Genomic DNA, 23,202 nt, shown 5'->3' on the forward strand with positions numbered 1-23,202 from the left:
TTCTCCAGTGGATCACGTATTGTCAGAACTCTCTGCTATGACCTTTCCATCTTGGGTGGCCCTGCACGGCATAGCTCATAGCTTCATTGAATTACGCAAGCCCCTTCGCCATGACAAGGCAGTAATCCATGAAGGGGGACTTATAATCACACAGGATTATACTATAAATTTTGTCTTTCTAGCTTTTTTCTTTTTCTAAAAAGAACCTTAATATTTATCTCTTATTTCTTGTGGCAATATTCCCCTTTCTTTAACCCTGGGGGGTGGGAGACCTTTCCCTGTGGAAGCTATTATGACTTATCTGCTTCTCTTGTTCTTGAAGAGAGAATAAAAGTGTTTCTCAGCTTCTAAATGGAGATCAATTATTTTGGAAAGCAACTGAAAAAATACTCTCCAATTTACAGGTTATATTTGAAACTATAAACAAAACATTTGATGAGTCAATAACAGTTCTGCAAATACAAGATGATATCCAAAAGCAGGAAATAACAGTTGGACCCAATGTGCAATTTGAGGAATTGAAATTTGATCTTTTGCTATCAGATGTGAAGAAGAAAGTGTTTTGTTTGAAAAATATAAATCTTCTAGAAAAGATTGAAAAGTGTATGAATGTAAGAAATTTTGAGATAATGGATATGATGAAGGATGGACTGGACTTTCTTGGCAAGAAGAAAGTTGGGTTCTCAAGGAGAATTACAATGGATGTTGCAGAGATATTTACAACAGAGACTTCGGAAATGAGATGCAATTGTTAGGAAACTTCCCAATTGAAAACCTAAGGAAAGGTTTCATTATTAAGAAGCAAATGAGGGTATCTGACCCTGGATTCAGAAATAATGATTGGGGTGATTTTTGTTAAATAAGAAACCATGTAAACTTATTGTATCAGTAAATTACAATAACAAGCAGCAAGTTTGTTTTACAAAACAATTACAATACAAGAGCAAGCAACTGTGCCATTGTGCCCACAGTAAAAAAATGACAATAAAGATTATCTATCTATCTAACAGACTGTTAACAGAGTACTTTGAACTTTAACTTTGCTGTTTAACCCAGTTAACTATTGTTTCTTTCATATATGTTATGTATGACAGGTCTGGATTGCAAATAGATATAGAAGCTTATAAATTTTGAACCTGCTTTGCAAGGGGGGAAGCTATTATTGCAGCAATAGATTTGTCAGTGTTCAACTACTAGGGGAGATAATATGTGTTTTTGGCCTTTTTTTAAATCCACATTTTCCAATGTTTTTGTTTTGTATCTATTTAATTTTTTTTCTTTTGAATTTTGGACTTTAAACTTTTGAATAAAATAAAATGGTTGACAAAAATGAAAGTTTATTAAATCCAATTACTTTGAAAATGAACTCTGTGGAGTCTCCTGAGTGACTAGCAGCTTATAACAGCAAGGATCTTTAACAAAACAGCATATAGCCATTTAGTTTTGTCCAATTTTTAATATTTAAATTGGCTATTAGATAAGAGAGCTCCTTCTTTTTTAATCTGACAAGTTAATACTTCCCTAGTGGAGAAACAGTAACTGATTTTTATTATGTAAGATTCTGAAGCTTTAAGTTTTAATCAAAATGAACAGCAATAGCAAGGACAAAGAATAGACTATAACAAAGGTTTTTGGTTGTTGTTGTTGCTTTTAATAAATATTGACATGGATTAGTTTGTTGTTACATTTCTCTAAGGCATTGCCAAGATTTCAGAGGTATTGTATACTTGATCTTCAGATGAGCAAAAGGAGAAGAATGATCATAGATTGTCTTATTCTCTACCCTCCCTCATTTGTATAAGGTCTCCTACCTTGGGTTGGATGAGAATACCTCCAATTGTCCCTTCCACCCCTATGATTCTATAAAATTTATATATCTCCCATCTCACTCTACAAAGTGATTCTTATTAAAATAAAATCCAGAAATATAGTTGAAAATCTGGTATGTTAAAGCTGCCATTCCTGTAATGGACCCTTAATTTTGCCAAAGAGGTCATACGAGCTTTAGCCAGCTACAAAACATTCTCACTGATTTATCTGTGTAAAAATATCAGTAGGAATTAACACTGAAATCCTTCTAAAATAATATTCTGTAATGTTTATTTTAATATCATTAATCTTTAAAGTCCAGGTATATTAACCCAAGACCTTCAATTCCTTCCTTGAAAAATTGCCAGAGCATTTGGGTATTAATAGATAAATGACTGTATTCTATTTATGAAACACATGAAAAATTGATGTGGTAAAATGACCCAGATACAAACATTGGAACAAGATATTTTATTGGAATTCTTGGGCTAAATAATGATTTGCTCAGCAATATATACAATTGATGTATATGTGTTAATTCAAAAGTATGGCCTGTATGTTCTAGTAGCCTTTATAATACCTGCAGTTTTAGGCTTCTTAAGAGTCACAGTGCTTGAACAGAAATCAACAATTCAATTTTATGGGAAATTAAAAAGGAAAATTAAAGATTGTATAAATTATGCTACATAAATGAAGTATGAAATTAAAATTAGAATATCAATTCATTTGGAGATCCAGTGGGTCCAGCTATTTAAAAAATGTCAACTTCATTTTAAAAAATGAAACTAATTCTTGAGAAAATATTATTTTTGTTCACTGGAACCTTCAAATAATGTTTTAAAAAGGATGGATATTGTAACTCTTTAACTCATACTAATTCGTCTTGTTTTAATTTCAGATTACTATATACATCACTTGGGTCATAACAAAGAGAATAACTTACATAGATTCAAATAAAACTGCTTGCCTGATTTTAAGGTATAGATCTAAGTAATAAGTCTGATATCTTTTTTATTTTTTAATAAGTTTCTATATTCTAAAAATGAGAAGATGATGAAATATGATAATATATGTCCTAGATGAAATTATATCTATGATTATTACTGAATGGATCATTTCTGTTAATATGTTTTAGTTTGAGACATTCGTTTTTTACTTATTCACTACTTTTTTTTCTTGGTGCATTTTTGTTATTGTATTTCACTATTTAATTAAATTAAAACATAATTTGTTCCTGTGTTGTAGTTGTATCTTTCTGTTGATTCAACTCAACTGTAGGACTGTTTATTGGAATGAGAAATGAAAGAACTATTAATTAAATATAACTTTTTTCTTGAGTTTTTAAAATATCTTCTTTGTAGGCAATAATATATCAATCAAGGGAAATAGACTGGGCTACCAAGGTCCAGCTGTTACCTATTTTTCTCTGCTTTTGTAAATTAAATTATAAAATACTTATGGCTCATGAAAAACTAGACACACTTTGAGCTAAATAATTTGTATCCACTGAGAAAAATTTCCTTTAAGTATGTCATTGATATTGACACTCGCATATCAATGCATATTAAATTCGACTTTGTTCACTTTTAGTTTGCCTTTTATTTATAAATTTCAAAAAAAGTGTTATTATACTTTTAAATATAAGTGGATTATATGAAAAGACATGTTTTTATGGCCACAAGTGTTAAAATATGTTTCTATGCTTGCCTGTATGAAAGGTGAATGAGATACAATAGATGAAAGGAAGAAAAATTTATTTTGTGTAAATGGATGCTTTGTACAACTTCATGTGTGCAAGCTATTCAGGGAGAAAAATGGAAATTTATTAGATTTGTGCAGTTGTTCAGTCACTTCTGATTTTTCCTGACTCAATGGACATGATTTTGCTAGGATTATTTATAAATAACCTCTTATTTGAGTTTTTGTAAGACCTTCCTTGTTTCATCAGTGATAATATGTAGCCATCTTGCCTTCCATTTAGACTTTTCTTCTGCTACCTTTGATTTTTCAAGTCAATGATTCTAGCCTGCAAATTTTGTTTTGGAAATATTTAAACTGTAGCTCCTTCATTATTGCTGATGACAGCCATACAGACACAACTGGTGACATTCAGTCATGTTTTTCTGCTGGTTTCTTATGTATCCAGACAATAATACAAATACATACTTTCTGCAAGTTTGCTGAGAATAAAAACATAATTTAATTTCTTATAGGAAGTCTTCAAAAGAAGAGAAAAATGTGCTGGGCTACAGATGCTAGAAATAGAGGGAAAGTCTCAGATTACCATGGAAACTCTGGGAAGGAGGACTAAAAAGAGAACTAAAGAACTAACAACAAAAATGGACGTAACAAGCTGTGGTGGTTAAAAAACATATGGTTTTAATAATATGGACTGCTTTACACTACTTAAGACTTATTAGTTGATTGCCAGATCAGGAGATTATTGAAGAAAGTTGTTGGGCATGTTTTGGAGAAGGGTGGAAAAGCTTTGAAGAAAAGGATGTTTTGTAGGACATACAGTAACTAAGTGGGAAAAGCCTCTCTGCAAAAGAATACAGGAAAAGAAACCACTTTCTGTCTCTTGTAGTATGTACCTTACTCCTTAGTCCAGGGGTTGAAGTCCATGAGTCATAAAAGAGTTGAGGTTGTCTACTCCTGCCTTAGTCCTTGCGAGTTTGTCCCCCAACTCCTTAGTCCATTGTGGAATACTGTTTGAAAAGCCCCATTCCATCATCTTTCTACAATGACTGTAGTGACTTATTTATTTATTTATTTATTTATTTATTTATTTATTTATTTATTTGCCACCTATCTCACAGCAAACAACTCATAATATTAATGAGGACAGGCTTTATATTACTTCAACAATGTTTGGTTAACTCTGGTAGGAATACTACTTTGGTAATTATTTGTAGAGTTTTAATTATGAATTAAACCAGACCAATGAAGAGGTAAGATTTATAAAGTTCTTCAAGCCAATGTAAAGTCTACTGGTCTGTTCTCATGTAGAAAGCTTCTTTGCATACCCCTTAACCTTATAGTTTTGAAATCTCTTAATTCTTTGGAAAAATTAATAATACTTGTTAAATCAATTCATGTTTCAAAACAAGACATTTTTTCCAAGTTTTTTTTATTACATCAATTTAAAACTGTTCCAGGAAGAGAGGAGAGGAGAGGAGAGGAGAGGAGAGGAGAGGAGAGGAGAGGAGAGGAGAGGAGAGGAGAGGAGAGGAGAGGAGAGGAGAGGAGAGGAGAGGAGATGAATACCTGAGACACAGCCTGATGCTGTATAACCATTTGGAATAATCTCTAGTAAAGAAATAACTGTATACCAATGAGCTGATAGTTACAATTCATTATGTGTTCATCATATATTGTGTAATATATATAATCAGTTAATAATACTTCATTGTATAAACCAGGGAAAGCCGCCTGACAGAAAAACACGCGGGAACTTTGACAGCTGTCAAAGTTCCCCGCACTGCGCAGGCGCCACCGCTGACAGCTCGCGGCTGTCAAACTCCGGACCATGTGGAAGCCTGAGCTGTCAAAGTTCCCCGCACAGCGCAGGCGCAACCACTGACAGCTCGCGGCTGTCAAAACACCAACCCATGCGGAAGCCGGAGCTGTCAACAGAAGACGACGCGGATTGGTTCCGGTTTGACACGGCGCCAAAATGAACACTCCTGATTGGCCCTCGCTGCCAGCTGCCGGCTATAAAAGCCGGACAAGTTATCCTATGTTTGCCTTGCTCTAAATAAACCTGTTGTTAACTAGCCTGTCGTCCCGAGTGGTCCTTAGGCTACTTCACTGGCGACGAGGAAGGGATCGCTCCGGAGCTGAAGTCACGGCCGAGGAAGAGAGTTCCCGGCAAGAGCTGTCACGGAAGTTTTAACTTCCATCGGAGCAACCCAGGACCGGACGACATGGCAAACTTCGGGCGTGTGAGGGAGTTTGATACCCGCCATCCCGAGAGATGGCAATCACACCTAGGCCAGGTCGAGGGATTCCTCCTCGTCAGTAAAATCACTGACGACAGAGCAAAGGCCGCCGCTCTACTATACATCAGCGGACCACCAGTGTACGATGCTGCAGTTGGCCTGTTCAGCCCGGTACCCATCACCGAAGTCTCCTACGCAGACCTGGTGGACCAGCTGAACAAGTACTACATGCCGGCTCGCTCTGAACTGTACTGGCGAGTGCAATTCGCCCAAAAGAAACAGCGACTGGACGAGCCCGCCAACGAGTTCATCGCCGGGGTCAGACACGCCGCACGGAACTGCTGTTTCCCCGACCTGGAAGACCGCATCAGAGACCAGGTGGTGATCGGTCTGAGGGACGAGAAGCTGCAGAAGAAGCTGACATCCAAACCCGACATGAGCCTGGCAGAGCTGACCAGGGAAATCATGGCCTACGAGCACAGCCACAAGAAGAAGCCGACAACCACGACCCCAGAGAGCCCAGCGACCGTCTACCAAGAAAGCGCAACCTTCAGCGACAGCGGAGAGTCGGTGGATTTCACCGACGGAGAAGCCCTGCAGCGCAGGATGGAGCGTCGGCAACCGAGGAGTGGCGACACGTCGGACCGCCGTAGGTCCAGGAACCCCCCTCAGCCGCCGCCGCGTTATGAGCAACGAGCCGCCTGTGCCAGCTGCGGGGGCAATCACGCCCGAGGAAGCTGCCGCTTTAGAAATGCTAAATGCCACAATTGCGGGAAGACCGGCCACATCAAACCGGTGTGCCGCAGCAAGGGCCGGGACAACATCAATGATGTGGAGGCAAACTCCCCAGGTAGGCCAGCAACCCAGGCCAGCAGAGAAAAACCACCAGGCCCCCTGGTAGAGACAATTGACAGGGTAAACAGCCTAAGCTCAAAGGTTAAGATCTGGGTCAAAATTCAGGGGGTGCCCTGCCACATGGAAGTGGATTCAGGGTCAGCAGTCTCCTTAATTTCATTAACGACGTACCAGGAGATCTGTCAACAAGGCAAGGAACAAATTCCCCTGAGGCAAACCCAGGTACACCTAGCTGATTTCCAGAAAACCCCCATTCCTCTGGAAGGGAGGGCTAAGGTCGTAGTGCAGTACAAGGGGTTCAAGGGTCTCTTAGAGGTCTTAGTTACGCCAGGGAACCGCACCAACTTGATAGGGTTAAACTGGTTCGGACCGCTAGGAATCGCCATAACGGGGGTAAATACAATTCAAGCACCCAGCCTGGAAGCCGTTTGCAACAAGTATGCAGACGTCTTCGATGGCACTTTAGGAAAATACACTGGCCCTCCCATTTCCTTACAGTTAAACCCAGCAATCCAACCAATTAAAATAAGAGCGAGGAGGGTACCCTTTGCCCTTAAAGAAAAAATAGAAAACGAACTTGATCGCCTCATAGGGCTAGGGGTGCTGGAACCAACGGAGGGGGGAACCTGGGAAACCCCTATAGTCACCCCAATTAAACCTAATGGAGAAGTGAGAGTGTGCGCGGACTATAAAGCGACACTCAACTTAGCCCTCAGCCCCCACGCTTACCCGGTACCAGCGGTAAGGGACGTATTTGCTTCCATCCGTTCTGGCACCATTTTCGCCAAACTTGATCTCACGCAGGCGTATTTGCAACTGCCTGTCACTGAGGACACCGCGGAAGCCCAGACTATTGTCACCCACCGCGGTGCCTTTAAAGTAAAGAGGCTCCAATTCGGCATATCGGCGGCCCCGGGTATCTTCCAGGGTATCATGGAGAAGACCCTGAAAGGAATACCCGGGGTCTGCCCCTATTTCGACGATGTTCTCATCGCGGGGGAAAACGAAGCAAGTTTAGCTGACAGGCTGTCAGCTGTGCTAAGCCGGCTCAGAGAAGCCGGCCTCAAACTTAAGCGAGAAAAGTGCTCCATTGGAGTCACATCTACTGAATTCCTAGGGTACAAAATAGACGGCCAGGGCATCCACCCCACCACAGAAAAACTAAAGGCTATTCAAACCGCACCCAGCCCCAGGAATAAACAAGAGCTTCAAGCTTTTTTAGGACTATTAAACTTTTACCATGCCTTCATCCCCCATAAAGCCACTATCGCGGAGCCTCTGCATAGGCTCCTGGACAAGGGTACGAGTTGGTCCTGGACCAAGATACATGAGAATAGTTTCCAATCATTAAAAAAGATTATCTGTCACAGCTCAACTATCACCCTTTTCAAAGAAGACACCCCAATATGCATCGCTTGCGATGCCTCTCCCTATGGAATCGGGGCAGTGTTAAGTCACATATTCAAGGACGGTACACAAAGACCCATAGCCTTCTATTCACGCACTCTGACCAAAGCAGAAAGAAATTACGCACAAATAGACAGGGAAGCCCTAGCAATAGTTGCAGGGGTCAAAAAATTTCACGACTACCTGTATGGAAGGCCATTTACTATATTTACGGATCACAAACCCCTGCTGGCCATATTCACTTGGAATAAAACTACACCACAAATTCTCTCTCCGAGAATATTACGGTGGTCCACATTCTTAGCAGCCTATTCCTATCAACTAATACATAAACCAGGAAAAGAATTGGGACACGCAGACTGCCTCAGCAGACTGCCCATGCAAAACAACGACGCAGACCCAGCCCCAGCTGGTCTGATTTTAGCAATCTCCCAACTTCCAGAATGCCCCCTGACTGCAAACATTATAGCCAATAATTCAGCTAAAGATAAAATACTTACAAGAATCCTCAAATGGGCCACAACAGGGTGGCCAGCTCAAAACCCACAACCCCAATTCCAACCATATTTTAACAGAAAAAATGAAATTTCCACACATAGGGGATGCCTGCTGTGGGGAAATAGGGTCATCATACCAGAAAAAAACATAGACCAAACATTACACATTTTACATGAAGGACACCCAGGCATTGTAAAGATGAAAGCGATGGCTAGAAGTTATGTATGGTGGCCAGGCATTGATAAACAAATAGAAAAGTATGTGGGAGGGTGCTATACTTGTCAGGCGACCAGAAACGAGCCACCCCAAGCACCAATCCACAAATGGGAAACTACCAGGAACCCTTGGTCACGTATACATTTAGATTTTGCAGGACCTATCCAGGGCCAAAGTTTCTTAATTGTAGTGGACAGCCATTCTAAATGGCTAGAAGTCACTCCCCTTAGAAAAACAACGTCCGAAGCCACTATTCAAGCCTTAAGAAAAATATTCGCCACACATGGCCTTCCAGACACCATAGTTTCAGACAACGGACCTCAATTCACCTCTCGTGAATTTCAGATGTTCGCTATGAAGAATTGTATTAGACTGGTCACGTCGGCGCCGTTCCACCCATCGTCGAACGGGATGGCTGAAATTATGGTACGGTCCACAAAAGAAGCTTTAAAAAAATTCGTTAAAGGGAACTGGCAGAGGCGTCTCAGCCAGTTCCTCTTGTCACAACACACAACTCCATGCACAACAACGGGCAAATCACCAGCAGAATTAAGATGGGGGAGGAGGCTAATAACACGACTCGACAGATTGCACCCTGATACATATCCAGAAGAGAAAGAGCACCCCCACCCAAACCGAACACTCAACCTTGGACAATTGGTATGGGCACGATCATACACGGATAAAAACAAGTGGGTCCAGGGGACAATATTAAAACAAACCGGACCCATCTCATACCTTATAGCCACACAAGCACACGGCAACATACGCCGCCATATTGACCAGCTTAGACCCAGACAACCACCACACAACTCAGAGCAACCAATAGATTCCGAGATACAACCCCCACCGGAAATACTGCCTATGCCAAACCAGGAAGGGGAACAGCAGAACGCACTACCAGAACCAGTCGATCCTCCACCCCTCCGCCGCTCAAACAGGAATTGAAGAGCCCCCACCTACCTAAAGGACTATCAGTGGGCAGGTTCCAACGTCCAAGAGGGAAGAAACGCGCCAGGAGAGGGGTAAGGGGTGTAATATATATAATCAGTTAATAATACTTCATTGTATAAACCAGGGAAAGCCGCCTGACAGAAAAACACGCGGGAACTTTGACAGCTGTCAAAGTTCCCCGCACTGCGCAGGCGCCACCGCTGACAGCTCGCGGCTGTCAAACTCCGGACCATGTGGAAGCCTGAGCTGTCAAAGTTCCCCGCACAGCGCAGGCGCAACCACTGACAGCTCGCGGCTGTCAAAACACCAACCCATGCGGAAGCCGGAGCTGTCAACAGAAGACGACGCGGATTGGTTCCGGTTTGACACGGCGCCAAAATGAACACTCCTGATTGGCCCTCGCTGCCAGCTGCCGGCTATAAAAGCCGGACAAGTTATCCTATGTTTGCCTTGCTCTAAATAAACCTGTTGTTAACTAGCCTGTCGTCCCGAGTGGTCCTTAGGCTACTTCATATTGTTTGTGTGTTTGTGTGTGGAATAAGGACTAAAGATGACTGTGATAAAACTGGAAGGTTATTCTCAGATAGAACACAGTAATTTAACTGATAAATAATGATTATGCCTTTAACTTGGTATTTGTCTTTCTTTACTAGAGATTATTCCAAATGGTCATACAGCATCAGGCTGTGTCTCAGGTATTCCTCTTCTCTCCTCTCGTCTCCTCTCTCCTCTCTCCTCTCTCCTCTCTCCTCTCTCCTCTCTCCTCTCTCCTCTCTCCTCTCTCTCCTCTCCTCTCCTCTCCTCTCCTCTCCTCTCCTCTCCTCTCCTCTCCTCTCCTCTCCTCTCCTCTCCTCTCCTCTCCTCTCCTCTCCTTTATGAAGATTTATAAGCTGAACCACAGTTGCAGACTGTCCATACATCTCAAGCTGGGATGCTTTATTTACACACTTTTTTCCCTTACCACTTTTTTTCCAAAGGTCTCTGCTTCACTAATTTCTCCATTGAAATAAAGACTATTAGACATACTGCTCTAAGGCTATAGACATGTTTTGCTATTCCTATAGAGAATAATTGTCCATGAAAACAGATGTTCCCTGTGATTCAACTGCTACCTAGAAATTTATTTTTCAGGAAATTCTATTTTAGTCAATGGCTGAGAGAGAATAATGGTACATTGCTTCTTGTTCTGTTTCCTTGGAGTTTTCGTACTAGTTTTTTAAAAGAAGTCCCCCCCCAATTAAGCAAGGTGTGCAGGTTGGAATGTTTCTGAGCTAAAGGATATTTATTAAAACTCAGAGAGTGGCTGACTGTCAATGAATTTGAGATGGGGATTTGCATCTTGCAGATTCACTATGAAGTATGTTCCCAGCTAAGACCTTACACTTTGCTTATTCCTTTTGAAGGGGTCCAATCAAAATTCCTAAGCATTATTTTCCAGATATCCCCTAGTGTTCCAAACATAATATTGAGAGAAATAGGACTGACTAAAGATGAAATGGGCGTATGGAACTATATCATAGCACCCTAGCTGAAGTTACTGTTTTTCCACAATGATTTGAGTTCATTCTAACTGAGGACAGTTACAAACCAGTATTGGCCAGGACAATTTCACAAAACTCCAACTGTCCAACATATCAAGAGGCTTTCTTAATGATAACCTATGAGTGGCCATTCAATGCATTCAAACAACATACCAAAGACCTGAAAGCCCAACAAGACCAGTCTGCTTTACTCAAGAACATTTTTTCTAAGCATTCAAGCTCCTTTTACATTACCAGTGAGATATTTACATCATATAACCATTGCCAAATTCTGAAGAACACTAACTTTAGCCTGCTTTAGTGCTCTCACTGCATGAATGGCTGATACAAAAAAGTCCCATATTAGCTAAGACTCTGCACTAGCAGACAGGGGTCTATTTGAACTATAGCTCATGTCTATAGCTCATATTGTACTCTCTATAACGATGCTTGCCCCTGCCCAATAACTTTAACTGTTAAGACACCTGGGAAATTTGGATAATGTACCATTGTTATCAGAGTGCTCCAACTCAATCTTGAAATAGGCAAATTCTGTAAGATTTTGATTGCCCATTGATGAACCTACCATCAATTGTACTATATTTTATCCTGTTTTGTTTTTATTTTTATTTTAATGCGTTTCTTTTGTAACTTTGGTCTGCAGCCATAACTGAGCTTTAATAAAACTCGGAACATTCTGTTCTGTAATGTTCTGTTCTGTTCCGTTCCATTCCTTTCCATTCTTTCTATTTACTATAAAGCAAACTGGGATGTATTTTGACCTTGTAAAAATAGTGAAAAGCAAATTACTACAAAGTAGAAAAGCAAAGAGAAAAGATGTATAGTATACAGGTACTGTAAATAATGGTCTATATATAAATCAAGCAAGTTTCCTTGCAATGATTTTCGGGCTCTTACATTGCTGTCCAACTGCCACATTTCATATTAGCTGAAGTTTCTGAATGGATTTCAGGAGTGATCCCATGTACAGCACATTCCAGTAGTCCATGCAAGACATTACTAGGACTTGAGTGACTGAGTGGAGAGAGTCCAGATTCAGGAAAGGTCACAGCTGGTGCACAAAGGAAAGCTGTGCAAAGGCTCTCCTAATCACACCTGCTTTTTGAGCAGGAATTGTGAGTACAGAAGAACATCTAAGTTGCAAACCCTGTCTAGAAATAAGGACAACAAAAACCTAGATATTGAGGTTCTATGCACTCAAAGCCACTCAGTCTTGCTAGGTTCAGGCCTCATCCAGGTCCCTAGAGCTTCCAAGCACTGTAAGAGCACAGTGACAGTATTATTCTAGTCACCAGGCATGGAACTGATGTTACCTCAACCCATAGTGACAGATAATCTCACCCATTGGCTTCATGTAGATGTTAAATAGGAGTGGAGAAAGTACTGAGCCCTCTGGAATGCTGCAACTGAGTGGCCAGAGGGTGGCTCTTACATCAATTGGGACTGGTCTTGGAGAAAGAAGTTGAACCAGCATAAAACTGCACCACCCAGCCCCAGTTCCCGCAGGTGGCCCAAAAGGATATCATGGTCAATGATATGGAAGACTGTTAAGAGATCAAGGAGAGCAAGCATGGTTACACTATCTCCATCCTGCTCTCACTGGAGATCATCCTTAAGTGCCACCAAGGCTGTCTCTGTCCTATAATCTGGTCTGAATCCTGACTGAAAGGGGTCCAGAAAAGTCTATGTAAGTATCACTTTAATGGCAAAAGGATAAAGAATGAGGTAAACTGGAACATGCTAAGGACAGATGAATGAAGACCTTACTGAGATTTATTTATTAAATTTGTTGGCTGCCCTCTTAGGACAGGGTAACTCTGGGTGGTGTGATGACAACATATTTGGAATGTTAAAAATGTTCAAAATGAAAGAATGAAAGAATGTGATATTTAAAAAAACAGAAAATGAAGGATAGTAATATGGATATATGTGGCAACATCAATAAAATTTCTAAGTTATTGCCATCTATGTTTAGTTTAGTTTAGTTTAGTTTAGTTTAGTTTAGTTTAGTTTAGTTTAGTTTAGTTTAGTTTAGTTTAGTTTAGTTTAGTTTAGTTTAGTTTAGTTTAGTTTAGTTTAGTTTAGTTTAGTTTAGTGATTAGCCCATAGGCCATATCAAAATAAACTAAGCCATCTATGTTAAAACATCAACACAACCTTTCCTCCTTGGTTTCCTTTCTGGTTATGTTCTTTGTTCTGTGAACAAATATCTTATTTTTTTCAATCAAACAATAACAGTATCATTGATTATCATTATAAAGCAGAACTCCTTATATGTATATATGTGAGAGGGAATAAATGGCTCTGGTCATTAGCTGACACCTTTTACACTCCCTCTACTTAATTATTGTCAGGAAACATTTTATGCTTCAATGGCTCTTGAAACAAAAGTGATTTAGTGCTAAATAGAATGCTGGTCAAGCTTACTGTGGTACTAAACAAATTGGCAGAGAAAATGAAGATCAAGTTGTTCAAGTTGATTTGGGATTGCATGAGTACATCTGGTGAACATGTTTCTTTCCCCTTAGTTTAAATGGATCAAATGTGATATTAAGTAGGTTGTGTCCTAACAAACTTCATATTCATGATACTATCTAGACAATAAATATAATTTTATTTTTTTTAAAATAGAGTAGTTCCCTAATGATGTAATCTAGCTTCTGCTGAAGACAGGACTTTAACTTTGATTTGATCGGAGTTGCAGATGAAAAAAAAACATCATAATGAAAGTGGTGTATTTTATTGTAAAAGTCCCTATTTGTTGAATGTTGACAGTCACCTATGATTGCTAAGAATCTCAAATAAACATGTGGTTATTTAAAAAAATCATTTTTTTTACATTTTTTCAGATATACAATGTCTAAAAGGGTGACTGCTAGAAATTGCATTTAGATATATAGCAGTACGCATTCATGTATTTTTGATTTCTTAGACATTTGAATGTCAGTATTCACCAACATTTGGAATATAAATGTATTGATAATTTTCAGAGATTTTTGTTTTTTTAAAAAAAATATATTAACTTTCAGAGTCAGACATTAAAATATATACATAAAAGGGGAAAAAAATAAATGGACAAAGCAAATTAAATTTGATGTAAATTTCACAGATTTTTCCAAGTGATCATTCCTAACAGAATAGCATATATAGTTTCAGAAGATACCAGATACTGTATTCAGAAAAGGAAAAGCATTTTTTTTACCTCTAACTCAGGAGAATGCACGAGCAATATAGGCATCATTACTGTTATATTTATATTTGTTGGATTCTATTTGATTTATGTAGTAATGTTTATGTTGCTTTTGCAAGCCACTTAACTTCTTTTGACCATTGCTTTTGCAACAGCTTTTATTTGAATGTTTGTGTACTACTCTTTAAAATGAAAAACTCTAGTAGCTCCTGATTGAACATTAATATCTTTGTGAATAATGATTAGTTACAATATAATTCAATTACAGTGACTTCAAAGAGAATAATGCAGAGCACAAAAACAATTAAATATATTGCCTTATAAACAATACTGAAAAGTTGAAACAAAAAGGTTTTGTATTTATCTATATTTCTTTCTTTCTTTCTTTCTTTCTTTCTTTCTTTCTTTCTTTCTTTCTTTCTTTCTTTCTTTCTTTCTTTCTTTCTTTCTTTCTTTCTTTCTTTCTTTCTTTCTTTCTTGCTATCTACTGTAGCTATTTCAACTTTATCAGGCCTTCTTGAAGTTGACATTCCATAATTGAAACATATCTGAAAAAGTCACTTCTCCCTCCATCTTTACAAAGACAATGGAGAGCATGAAGGAAAGGTGAAAGGAAATAGTATAGCTTAATGGCCTTGTTGGTCAATAACAATAATTTTAAAAATAGTATTAGTTTCTCCTCAGTTTTGTTCTACCTTGTCCAAAAACTACATGCAAACTCTAAAATAGGCCAATTTAAACTACTTTAAAAAAAACCACAAAAAACCTTTTTTCTGGAGGAACCCCAAAATAGTTGATGCAAATATGGTTTGAGTATTGGTAGGGAGATCAGGCATCAAGATTTATCTGCAGGTTTAGTATTATATAACATACTTTTTAATAAATTTATATAATGTTCAGATTCCATTTGGACTCCAAAAGCATTCTTGGCAGGAATAAATGTAATTTTGCACATATTAATTGCTGCAATATATATACTGAACCTTTATATTACCATTGCCAAGCCAAGTATTTAATGAATGAAAAAACAGATAACTATTCTATTCAATATTGCCACAATGGAAAGGAAACTGGCCAATTAGAGGAAATGTTTCTGCAAAGTTTCATGCTTTCCTACTTGAATAATAATGACATTGTAAACAGAAAATGAACTAGAAGAATGAAGCTATACAGAACATTCATATCTTTATAGAAGAAATCCCCTTGCCACTGTCTGTAAAAGTTGGTATCTTGTCTGTGTCTTTTGCAATTATTCTGCTTTTAAAAGCTGTTGCACTTTGGGGGAAAAGACCTACTAGTCACTTTATTTGATCAATCACACTGGTTAACAGCTGTAAGAAATCAAAACTGTTGTCTCCAGTGCTATATTACCTCGAGAAGCTTCAGGTTTAGAAGCATTTCTGCAATCAATGAACCATCAGCTCATTTTGTTGCGTATCATTGGCTGTTTTTGTTTCAGCCATATCTGCACTTTTAAGCTTCATTTGTTTCAGATGTTCAATAACATAGTTGATAGACTATACCTTAAGTATTTGCTAATTCTCTTTTGCCTAGTTATTCCATCTTCCATGTATTTGAAAGCTTTTTAAAATTTCAGTATAGGGATTTATATGGCCAACACTTAGTGATATTGGATGATGGAGCAATAAAAAAAGCCATGGATCAATGCACTGATCTTTGGGGTGGGTGGGAAACAAGCTTACGGTTCCAAGCACATATAACCAATGAGTCAAAATGACTAATCACTACTGTCAAGAAGTAGGATTTTAGAAATGTCACACGGCATTAATTAATTCACAGAGAAATGTGGACAGGAATAGACTAATAATAGTTCTGAAATGAGGAGTTGTACTGAATCCAGAATCTTCACTGCAACCAGTTCATTACAGGCAGCCCTAAATATGACACAAAGACAATATACCTCCATTATTTGGTTCTAAGACGTTAAGATGTGTGTGTTTGTGTGGGTGTGGGTGTGTGAGTGTGAGTGTGAGTGTGAGTGTGAGTGTGAGGGAGGGAGGGAGGGAGAAAGAGAGAGAGAAAGAAAGAAAGATAGACATAAAAATTGCATGACTACTAAGAAAATATAAATATGCAGTTTACAGCAATGATCAAATGAAGTTGACTAATAAACACTGGCTCCCCACTCCCTAATATTATTATAAAAAATTGATAGTTTCAAGTGCTGGATCTGAACAAAGGAGACTCAGATTCAAGTAGCCAATTGATCAGAAGAGTGGCTTTACTCTAATAATTGTTCCTCATGTCAACATACCTCACAGTGTTGTTTCAGTACAAAACCAAAGGACACTCGAAGTATATCAGTTTGAGTACCCAGAAAAAAGGAAGGATATAAAGGAAAGCCTATTCTTAACCTTAAGTGGATTTCCATCCCAATACGATTTTCCCATATATTTTACCAGGAAATGAAAATAAGGGGGATTGGAAAACTAAGAGACCTCCTATGCATAAAGAGTCTTTCTGAATTTCTCTTTAATGTTTTTTTCCTTCTTCTCTGAATTCAAAAAATCCTAACCCTAACAGCTAATGTTTGAGCAAATGCCTAAATAGGACAGTACTAAATGTAATAATTGAATTGAGTTTCTTTTCCCTAAAAGTGCTGCTACTACTAATTTGCTTTCCATATATGTTGTTTACATTTTACTAACATCTGAATAAATGCACATGGATTAAAACAAATAACATTTCAATATAAGAAAGGAGATTAGAGAAATATAACACAAAGCACAAAAGCATAAGATATTAATCTGCAAGTAAAAGCATCAGGTTGACTTTTTTAAGCTTAAAGGACTGCCTTGTACCTGATATTAAACTGAAAGAGCATCGTGTATTTCCAGCGGGATTAAGGGAAATGGCTTATGGAATATTGAAAATGATTGCTATTGGGTGGTAATAACTTAATTCTGAATTCAGTTGAACAACTTTTATGTGAAATGTCAACTCAAACTTTGCTTATTAATTTTTAGACCTCTAAGGAGCTGCTTTGACCAAAAAGACAAAAGGGAGGGGGTAGAAAATAAACAAATGTAGTTTGAAATAGACATTAGCTGGGGAAAATGACAGAGAAAATGTGAAATGAAGCATGTCATGAGAGAAAGAAATAGATAGAGAGGCAATACATACCATCAAGAAACAGATATTGACTTGTTCTTTGCTCAGTTAATGTAGGCTGGAATTAGACATCACACAATGCATAATTAAATGCAATTTAAATCAGTCAGATGTCAACACTGCTAACATCAGATTTCTTGCTTTGACAACAGATGGAAATGTAGCCATCTTTTCTCTTTCGCTTTTAGAGTTAATTGATGCTGGGAGGGGGGATGTAGATGAGAGTCCAGCTAGTCATAACAATAATAACTCAGCCATGGGAATCCAAGGTTATTGCACCCAGAGTTGATAAAGATTTGGCAGGCTGGAGAACTGGGGAGAAAGCCTGTGCTTCAAGCTAATTGGGGAATGTGATTTATGACTGTTAATTGGAGGAGGGAATTGTGCTTTGCTACTTTGTGCCCAGGGGAGGGGAATTCAGTTTTTGGCTTCAACTATGTAGTGCTGATACTTTATTTCTCGAATAAAAGTTCTTTTGAAGAGTTTCATCTGTCAGAACCATGACATCAGACTTCAGTCCTTGAGTTTATATAGATATAAATTGGCAACTGTATATTTTACCAGCATGTAAGAAATCCAGTGCATTGTTTTCTCAAAAATAAACCCAATTGATTTTATCTAGGTTGGGTCCAGAGGATTACACCCAGGGAATCTTTGCGCATTACTGTAGAATGGAGACTAGAAGGAAGAAATGAGAGAGAAAAAGCTAAGAATGCACTGGAATAGAGATTAATTTAGTAAAACTAGCACAAGAAAGTTCAGAATCATCAAGTAATTCCTGGGCTTGCCTGAAAAATAAAACATGATAGACAGACAGACACTTCTTTGTAGCTCCAATCAGCAGCCATAATTTTCCTGCAAATTCATTATGAAGCTGAATTGTTTTTTCGAGAGCATTGTAGAGGAAAAACATTACCATTGACAGGTTTTAAATAAAATTTTAAAGAAAGGGTGAGAGAAAAGATAACATACAGATGTATTACAGACAAAGAAAACTATGATTATGCTCATTAAGAGAAAGCTTTAGTGGTGTGAAAAACTGAAGAGCTGACAGGAAAACTGCACAGTCTTTTTTTTAATCCTCTGAAGTCAGTACAATAGTCAACAAAGAGCAGAGTTGGAGTTTAACATGCATATAATTATACTATAATTGGATTCACTTAAGGAGACCGAAAGGCCTTATTTTAATTTCAAGACTGTAATTATAAAACCAGTTTTAATATTCTTTGGTTGTGAAAGTTTAGGATTTGATAAACCAGTTATGCTGAAGTTAGATGGATATTTGATACTGAACTTGATACATAATTTTGCCTCCAAGATCTAGGAAAAAGTATCTCCTTTTAATAGATAATTCTTTTGTGGTTTCAAATTCCAGGAAATTTTTTTTTCTAATGGAAACAATTATACATTTTATATAAATTGCTGGATATTTATTTCATTAAATTTATTGTAGCTACCAACTCTAGAAAATTCTGGGTAGCTTTTAAATTGTAAAGCTAAAATAAAATGGTTAAACACATCTCTATTACTGGAGGGTGGCTGCTCCAGAAGATGTGGGCTATGACAGAGAAGGCACACTTCCTCAGTTCCATAAGATGGCATTCAATGCAGCTTTCATAGCAGTGATGAATTCAATTTTACTAAAATCCCAACATTATTAAGGAAAGACAAGAAAAATTATGCATTTGAATTATGGAAAATGCTACTTAGGGATACATTCTGGACTTAGAAATTGGTTTTTAGTATCAAAATAGAATATTCTTTCACAAGAAAGTGCACAATTGGTTTCCCAAAGCTCCCCCCCCACACACACACACATTTCAACAGTCTGATTAATTGAAATAAATGGCATGTGTCATGTTTAAATAATTGATCAATCAGTAATCCCCTGCTTAAGCAGGAGACCCTATACAATTTGAGACAGGTGACTGTCCAATCTCTTCTTAAAAACCTCCAGTGATGAAGCACCCACAACTTCTGAAGACAAGCTGTTCTACTGGTTAATTGTTCTCACTGTTAGAAAGTTTCTCCTTAATTCCATGTTGCTTCTCTCTTTGATTAATTTCCATCCATTGTTTCTTGTCTTGCCTTCTGATGCTTTGAAAAATAATTTGACCCCCTCTTCTTTGTGGCAGCCTCTCAAATACTGGAATACTGCTATCATGTCACCCCTAGTTCTTCTTTTCTCTAGACTAGCCATACCCATTTCCTGCAACCGTTCTTCATATGTTTTAGTCTCCAGGACTTTAGTCATTCTAATTGCTTATTTTTTCACTTTTCCCAAAGTCTCAACATCTTTTTTTGCAATGTGGTGACCAAAACTGGATGCAGCTGTCAATGCTGTGACATTGGATGTTCCTGCTCTGACAACTAATAGAAATTACAGCCATTTTTACTTTGCTTTTAACATGCTTTTTCTTCTGTTTAGAAATTAGATGTTGAAGCAGGGATGGGTTGAATGCTTGAGCTCAGCTAGCCATGATAACAATGCAGCTCCGTGGGAAACTCAAGGACACAAACTGATAACGTTTTGGTGGGCTGAGGAGCTGGGAAGAGAGCCCTGCTCCTGGCTAATTGGAGAATGTGATTTTTGACTGCTTTGTGGGAGTGGGATTTGCATTATGTTACTTTGTATCTGTGGGAAGGGAATGTAGTTTTGGGTTCAACTATGTAGTGCTGATACTTTGTTTCCTGAATAAAATATTCTTTGAGGAAGAATTCTTGCCTTGAAGTTCTTTTGTTGGGTTTCATCCATTGGAACCATGACAGCAGTATTCTAAGTGTGGTCTTACTAAGGTTTTATAAAGTGGTACTAATAACGTTGCTTAATTAGGGCTGGTTAAACAATGACAATTGCATGACTTTACATTACATAAAAGGTAAAGGTAAAGGTTCCCCTGCACATGTGTGCTAGTCGTTTCTGACTCTAGGGGTCGGTGCTCATCTCCGTTTCAAAGCCAGAGAGCCAGCGCTTGTCCGAGGACGTCTCTGTGGTCATGTGGCCGGCATGACTAGACGCCAAAGGCACATGGAACATATGTGCCCCTAAATCCTAATTTGCAAATCATAATGGTTGGGTTCTGCAAATATCACCAACAAGAACAAAATCACATTATGGCTTAGTACAATATGTAAATCTGGTCATTTTTTTCATTGCTGTTTTCAGACAAATCTTAGAGAACCTTATCAACCTACCAAAATCACCAGTAGAGTCTTATGTATCTTCTGCTCTAACTAGCTATAATATGTAGGATGGGATTTTTATTAATTAATTAATAAAAGTGATATATTTTGCCTTGTTTAAACTTTCACCACATTGTTGATATAATTCACATAATGGAAGTCCATTGCATGAATGTTTCTTTAAAAAATATTTTCTGTTTAAAATGGTCAGATACAGGTCAAATGAAATAAAATACTGCCTTATGTTGGTTAGCTGTTCTCACCATTACGTGTTTATATATATATCCAATATGGAAACTGTAGCATCTGTCTAGTAGCTCTTTGTGTCATCCATAGATACAGCATATGTTTCAAAATACAACTTCTGCTTTATTATATTTATAGTTTTTAGGAAGCCATCTGAAACTCTAACTCTATACAATATTTGATTGCATTTATGCTTTTTTTGAAAAAAAGTTGTGCTATGAGTGCTAGTATGTGCTATAAATTGTGTATCTATGTCTCCAGTTGACAAATATAGTTTGAATGCTGTTTAGAAGGACAACTTCTAAAACTGCTTATTAAAAGCAATAGTTCTGATAGCAATATCATGATTTAAAAAGCTACTTCCTCTTTTTAGTGCCATTTAAATAAAAGATAGTGAAGAAAGAAGAGCTGCTTTCTCAGAGTTTGACTACAACTCAGTATACATTTTAAAATTGAAATGTTTAAACTGTTTAGGATTAATTATAGTGTTGAAAAAGACACTATGTACATTTTGTCTTTATAGTAAAACAGCTGAGAACACTAATCTTTGATTTAGTGCCTTTAAACACAAGAAAACCAAATCACCATTAATGATTTCAGATTAATCACAGTTCTGGGGTAAAAGTTTAGGAAACTATAAATCTTGAAATAGCAGTGTCTTAATGGTGGAAAACAGCTTGCAGACATGGAGTGAAACTTATATTTCTTTCTTGTTTTAAAGCCTAATAACCATTCTAAAAATGCAGAGATATTCCTTGCAAATTTAAGCTTCAGCCCTGAGACTAAGAAATCATTTGAACCATTTACCCTAATCTGGAATAGTATTATGAAAGCATGAGAGAACCATATACTAAACAAAAGAAGATTTTAGAGTGTGTAGCAATAGCAGTAGACTTATATTCTACTCGATAGTGCTTTACAGAACTCTCTGAGCAGTTTATAAATGTCAGCATATTTTCCACAACAATCTGGGTCCTCATTTTACCAACCTCAGCAGGATAGAAGGTTGAGCTGGTTAGGATCTACCAGAGTCAGCCAGCAATACTGCATTCTAAGCACTGTGTCATCACAGCTCCTATTATAGCGGCAAAGGGTTGAGCTTGTAGAGTAAAAGATAGGGATATTTGATCTTCCCTTCTGAGAAATCCTGTGAGTTTTAATTACCCCAGGAGGAGGAAGAGGAGGAGGAGGAGGAGGAGGAGGAGGAGGAGGAGGAGAAGAAGAAGAAGAAGAAGAAGAAGAAGAAGAAGAAGAAGAAGAAGAAGAAGAAGAAGAAGAAGAAGAAGAATTGAACTCTGTAGTGTCACATCCTAGATATTCTAGTTCTGAGCTGTGTAGTCAGAAAAAAACAGCCACCTTTTTTCTTTAATCAGCTGAAACATAAATCTACATTTATGATAGAACACAAACATCACGAATAAATTTGGTTTGCAGAATTGTAATAAACTTCAGATACGAAAGTTACTAGAGACAATTATGACATTAGACCACTTATTTCAGGCAGAGTTTTTCAAGGAAAAAAAATCAATTTTCAGATATTCCACTTTCATCTGTTCATATTAAATGCAACTTTTTTCTAAGTGATATCACCCAATATGAATTTGAGTTATCATGGTAAGAGATGTGTCTGATGACATCTTGCTCTGACATTGCTTTAGCTTCCAATTTACAGAGCTGTTTATATTTTCCTCTGAGCTTTCAAAAATCCTATTAAATAATTGGCTCTGTTTTGATTTTCATTAAAAAACAAACTTGGCAAATGCTAAGTTATTATGCAGAATTTTTAAGAGGTTGTACTAATTTGTGTTTGGTGTTCTTTTCTCAAAGGAATTGGTTTGGTTTGTTCATGATAAAGAAGCATAAAGAAGACAAGCATAAAATTCTTATCAAAATAGTTCACAGGCAGACAAGAAATAGGTACACATGCAAACAAACAAACAAACAAAAAACAATAGGGGGAGTTAGGCAGAAGATCTGTCCTCTTGGAATAAATTACAGAATTTTAATTTAAGAAAGAAGAGGTTTAATGAGACTTTAAATATCTGTACAAAAATAAACTATTAACTACAAGCAAAATGGCAAATATTTTATCTTCAAAAAGGAGAGAGGAGAGAATCCAGATAATGATAATTTCATTTTTGATGTGCGCCATTGTACCCACAGTAAAAAAATTACAATAAAGATTATCTTATCTTATAAAGTGGTTAAAAAATAAAAAAAAGATTATTAA

The sequence above is a fragment of the Vipera berus genome (genome assembly GCF_964194415.1).
Source record: "Vipera berus genome assembly, chromosome: 6".
Classification (NCBI taxonomy): Eukaryota; Metazoa; Chordata; class Lepidosauria; order Squamata; family Viperidae; genus Vipera; species Vipera berus.